This window comes from Elephas maximus, chromosome 1, assembly GCF_024166365.1.
Source record: "Elephas maximus indicus isolate mEleMax1 chromosome 1, mEleMax1 primary haplotype, whole genome shotgun sequence".
Taxonomy (NCBI): domain Eukaryota; kingdom Metazoa; phylum Chordata; class Mammalia; order Proboscidea; family Elephantidae; genus Elephas; species Elephas maximus.
In genome coordinates, this window is record NC_064819.1 from 238,845,087 (window position 1) to 238,851,357 (window position 6,271).

The following is a 6,271-nucleotide window of genomic DNA, read 5'->3' on the forward strand; positions in this document are numbered from 1 at the left end:
TGAGTGTCACCAACAGCACACAGCTCTAACAGGGGAGAGACTCAGCCCAGCAGTGTGGCCCAGAGCCCCATCCTGAAGACTACACTGAAGAGAAAGTAAAATGGTTGTTGGGAGGGTAACTGGATGCCCCTCCGCCCAAACTAGTACAGAGTTGGGCGTTTTTAAGCCAAGAGAAAGTATGAGTTTGACATTAATAGATGGAGCCTCCAAGCCCTGTCCCAGCCCTGAAGCTTGGAAGCCTGGGAGGCGCGAAGCAGAAAAGTGAAGGCCTGTGCTCCCACCCCCAGGCACCCAGTTCTCAGGCCAGCTCGGAAAGGCAGTTCCTGTTCCCTCCCTGGACAGCCCAAGAGCAGATGAGCGCTGGTGGTGGGTCACGATGATCTCATACCTCACGGTGGGCTGTTCCTGCAGACAGGGTGGAGGAGTTACAGTTTAGGACGGGATTCTTGTCTCTTCGGATGCTGGGAAGGCATCCGAGACGATGGCACTGCCGGGCCCCTCCAGCGACCTCTTCTGCTTGAAGCCTTCAGCCCCTCATCAGTCAGACAGACTGGCCTGGGCCTGGGGGGACGTGGGAACGGCATGTGTCACAGCCCTTACAGGCTGTTCCATTCTACTGGGTTGCCTTGAGCAGCCAGTGACAGATACTAGTAAGGACTTCAGAGCAGGAGAAGGGACTTAACCTTGACTCCAGTCCAGAAATACCATGGGACTTAACCTACGGGTTACATGCCCAGGAAGAACACAACAATGGTAATTACTATTTATATGCTAAATGGCAAAACTGAGCACTAGATTACCGTGATCAGCCCATTGGTTTCAGGACCAACAATGGCTGATCTCTAAAAGACACAATTACATTTCATCTTGAGGTTATTAAATTTAGTATGTAAGATAAACTGGTTGATTTGAAAAAACAAGCAAAAATACATGTATTTAGAACAGTTGACGTACTTACATGTATTTAATTTTCAAATTAAATTTATTTGATTTTCAAATTTCACATGAACAATTAATAATCACTGTCCACCATTTGGGAAGTAACGGTGATCTCCCCCTACTATTCTGTCAGTGAAAAGAGAGGAAGACCCTCAACGAGATGGACTGACACAGAGGCTGCAACAATGGGCTCAAGCATAACAAGGATTGTGAGGACGGTGCAGGACCCGGCAGGGGTCGCTGTGAGTCAGAACCGACTCCGTGGTGGCACCAAACAAGAACATTCTGTCAGATTCAGGATAAAAATAAAGGCTTTTCATTACAACACCACTTTAAAACACTTCGAGAAGGAATAAAACGCGTGTAGAAAGCATTTCAATTACTAAAGTAAAATTTCAGGAAGGTTCCATAAAGGCCCGACTAAAATTTTGGGTGGAAACTATACATCTACTGCCGTCGAGTCGATTTTGCCTCACAGCAGCCCTGCAGGACAGAGTGGAACTGCCCACGCGGTTTCCAAGGAGGGGCTAGTGGATTCAAACTGCTGACCTTCTGGTTAGTAGCTGAGCTCTTAACCGCCGCACCACCAGGGCTCCAGAAACCGCATACCACGGGCTGTAATTGCTCCAAAGGGAAGTTATCAAGTCTGCAGTGTAACGATCTGCTTCGCAAAGAGCGTGGATCGGGTAACACTTCACTGCCCGAATCCTTCAGCATTTTACACAGAATAACCGTGTGCCACTAATGAAGGCACGCGTGTTGCTCAGTTCGTCACTGCGACGGAGTCACCAGTGAACAAAACGAAAGGCAACGCTCACATCGTAACACCAGGAAACGAGCCACTGTTCCAAAGAAATATTTTTCTCATTAAAATTTCTTGGCTTTACTAAGGCTATATAATATGGAAGTGCACATTCAGAAAAACTTCAGAAAGGAAAACGTTTCAATACGTTATTTTTCTAATTATACCCTCCTCCCACGTTACACTTCATTTCTGTATCCTGATTCAAATAATTTTAACACAGCAAAGAGTAGTCGTACGTTTAGAACTGAAATGAAATCTGAATTTTAAAACATGAAACACTATTTCCAGTTTTTAAAATACCATTTTATTACTTAGAGAAGTTGGTCAATAACTTAAAATGCCTAAATTTCTTGTGATAGCCACTTGTCTCGATGAGAGACTTTGAGAGCAGAAAAACATCTAGGAAAGGGTTCAGGTGCTATTTACTTTGAAGCTGTTTTTGTTAGGTGCCCTCGAGTCGCTTCTGACTCATAGCGACCCTATGCACCACAGAACAAAACACTGCCCAGTCCTCCCCATCCTCACAATCCTTGTTATGCTTGAGCTCACTGTTGCAGCCACTGTGTCAATCCACCTCGTTGAGGGTCTTCCTTTTTCCGCTGACCCGGTACTCTGCCAAGCATGATGTCCTTCTCCAGGGACTGATCCCTCCTGACAACATGTCCGAAGTATGTAAGATGCAGTCTTGCCATCCTTGCTTCTAAGGAGCATTCTGGTTGTACTTCTTCTAAGACAGACTTGTTTGTTCTTTTGGCAGTCTACGGTATATTCAATATTCTTCTCCAACACCACAATTCAAAGGCATCAGTTCTTCTTTGGTCTTCCTTATTCATTGTCCAGCTTTCACATGCATATGATGTGATTGAAAACACCATGGCTTGGGTCAGGCTCACCTTAGTCTTCAGGGTGACATCTTTGCTCTTCAACACTTTGAAGAGGTCCTTTGCAGCAGATTTACCCAGTGCAACACGTCTTTTGACTTCTTGACTGCTGCTTCCATGGCTGTTGATTGTGGATCCAAGTAAAATGAAATCCTTGACAACTTCAATCTTTGTTTATCATGATGTTGCTCATTGGTCCAGTTGTGAGGATTTTTGTTTTCTTTATGTTGAGGTGCAATCCATACTGAAGACTGTGGTCTTTGATCTTCACTGGTAAGTGCTTCAAGACCTCTTCACTTTCAGCAAGCAAGGTTGTGTCACCTGCATAATGCAGGTTGTTAATGAGTCTTCCTCCAGTCCTGATGCCCCATTCTCCTTCATATAGTCCAGCTTCTTGGATTATTTGCTCAGCATACAGATTGAATAGGTATGGTGAAAGGATACAACCCTGACGCACACCTTTCCTGACTTTAAACCAATCAGTATCCCCTTGTTCTGTCTGAACAACTGCCTCTTGATCTATGTAAAGGTTCCTCATGAGCACAATTAAGTGTTCCGGAATTCCCATTCTTTGCAGTGTTATCCATAGTTTTTTATGATCCACACAGTCGAATGCCTTTGCAACACCAATAAAACACAGGTAAACATCTTTCTGGTATTCTCTGCTTTCAGCTAGGATCCATCTGACATCAGCAATGATATCCCTGGTTCCACGTCCTCTTCTGAAACCAGCCTGAATTTCTGGCGGTTCCCTGTCAATATACTGCTGCGGCTGTTTTTGAATGATCTTCAGCAAAATTTTGCTTGTGTGTGATATTAATGATATTACATAATTTTTGCATTCGGTTGGATCACCTGTCTTGGGAATAGGCATGAACATGAATCTCTTCTAATCAGTTGGTCAAGAAGCTGTCTTCCATATTTCTTGGCATAGACGAGTGAGCACCTCCAGCGCTTTGCTGGATGTTTGTTGAAACATCTCAATTGATATTCCATCAATTTCTGGAGTCTTATTTTTTGCCAGTGCCTTCAGAGCTGCTTGGACTTCTTCCTTCAGTACCATCGGTTCCTGATCATATGCTACCTGTCAAAATGGTTCAATGTCGACTAATTCTTTTTGGTATAATGACTCTGTGTATTCCTTCCATCTTCTTTTGATGCTTCCTACATCATTTAATATTTTCCCCATAGAATCCTTCACTATTGCAACTTGAGGCTTGAATTGTTTTCTTCAATTCTTTCAGCTTGAGAAATGCTGAGCGTGCTCTTCCCGTTTGGTTTTCTGTCTCCAGCTCTTTGCACACGTCATTATACCTTGAGTATAAAACCAAAAAAAAGCCAAACCCAGTGCCGTGGAATCGATTCCGACTCATAGCGACCCTACAGGACAGAGTAGAACTGCCCCATAGAGTTTCCAAGGAGCGTCTGGTGGATTTGAACTGCCGATCCTTTTGGTTAGCAGCCATAGCACTTAACCACTTTACCACCAGGGTTTCCACCTTGAGTATATCCCACCTGAATTTAGAGACCATCTCAAGAATAGATTTGACACATTGAACAGTAGTGACCGAAAACCAGACGAGTTGTGGAATGACATCAAGAACATTATACATGAAGAAAGCAAGAGGTCATTCAAAAGACAGGAAAGAAAGAAAAGACCAAGACGGGTGTCAGAGGAGTCTCTGACACTTGCTCATGAATGTCGAGCAGCTAAAGCAAAAGGAAGAAATGATGAAGTAAAAGAACTGAAGATTTCAAAGGGTGGCTCGAGAAGACAATGTAAAGTATTTCCCCCATTAGGATAATAAAACGAGTTACTGTTGAGTCTATCCCAATTCATGGTGACCCCGTGTGTGTCACCATGGGGTATCAATGGCTGATTTTTCAAAAGATCACCAGGCCTTTCTTCTGAGGCACCTCCAGGTGGACCCGAATCTCCAGCCTTTCAGTTAGCAGTTGAGAGCTCTCACCATTTGCACCCCCAGGGCCTCCAGGGGCAACATGAAGGTCAATAAACAGGCAAGCTCCAGCTTTCCTTGCAGCCTCGTCCTGCACACCACAGCTCCTTGTGGTCTCACTTCGTGGAGTAGACAGTTCTTTGTGGCTTGCACCATGCTTTGGTAATGTGGTTCGTTCCAATAATAGACATACAAACACTAAATGCTCTTCCCACAAGAGGTTAGTTTCATCTGCTCCCTTTCCCCTCCCACAAAAGTATCTTGTTTTAAGCTGTTCCTGAAAGAGTTCACGTGAGAGCAAACGATGGTACGTAACAACCACTGGGGATGGGTACACGCAGAAAAGGAGGTGATAATTAAGGGATTAATTGACTTCACAAGCCAGTCCCATTGTAATAACCACTGTATGTATTCCAGACTTTAACTCCAGGCACAGCTAAGGCAGAGGCAGCTTTAAAGGCTCTGTCAGAGCACCGTATAATTTTAACTGACCTTGCAAACATTTTCATGGCTAATTTAATCCTCAAGAGATGATTTAATTAACATTTGAAGAGAACAACAGAGCCAAGCCTGAGTCTCCGTAGGTCACACCACTCTGGGGATCAAACACTGGAGACCTTTGCAAACATCAACAGTAACTAATTCTCTGACTTGCTCCACCCTCTGGGGCTGGCACTCTGTCCCCTGCCAACCCCTGCTCCATGCTCCAGCCCCTGGACACTAGCACCCATCAGTTAGCTGTCACTACTCACAGGTTTTCTCCTCACTTGCTCCAGCTCCAGTTCCTGGCTCCAACACCAGCTGCTGCCTCTAGGACCTCAGAGCTGTCACTATCCCCAGCTGGACCAGGGCCCTAGCACCATGGTGATGCTGGCACCACTGCTCGCTCATGTCTGCCAGGTCAGGCTGTGCCAAACTGCCAAACTGCCCACACTGCCCACGTGGACACAACGGCCGGGAGCTGGGGGGTGCCCCCTCCCTCCTCCTCTGGCACACCTGGGATGCTCAGCGAGGAGTTCCTACACACCCAGGTCCTGCAGCTGACCCCGTGTTTGACACGCAGCACCTCCCCTTGGTAAAAGCCTGCACTGACTCAGGGCCCATGCCGGGCACAGTTCCCCTCTCCCCCCCGCCACCCCAGCGATCCTATCAGGTTCTGTCCACACTGTTCACCACTCTCCCTCCCCACCCCCGAATCCTATCAGGTTCTGCAGGTTCTGTGGCAGTGTTCACCACTCACCCCCCTGTGATCCTATCAGGTTCTATCGCACTGTTCACCACTGTCCCCCCAGTCCTATCAAGTTCTGTCCATACTGTTCACCATTCCCCCGCAATCCTATCAGGTTCTGCCACACTGTTCGCCACTCCCTCCCCTCAGAGATCCTATCAGGTTCTGTCCAGCACAGTACACCGCTCCCCCCATCCCAGCGACCCGATCACGTTCTGTCTGGAGGGGGTAACCCCAGGAACTCTGCCACCGCATGCTATCCAGAGGAGGACATTGTTTGGTAGAGGGCCAGCAAAGGCAAGAGAGACCCTCAGTAAGACAGAAAGGCACAACAGCCGCAAGGATGGACTCAAACATGCTGGGCATGTGAGGATGATGCAGGACCAAGCAACGCTTTGTTCTATTGTACATGAGGTCACCATGTGTCAGTCGCCTCAATGGCATCCATCCACCCACCCAC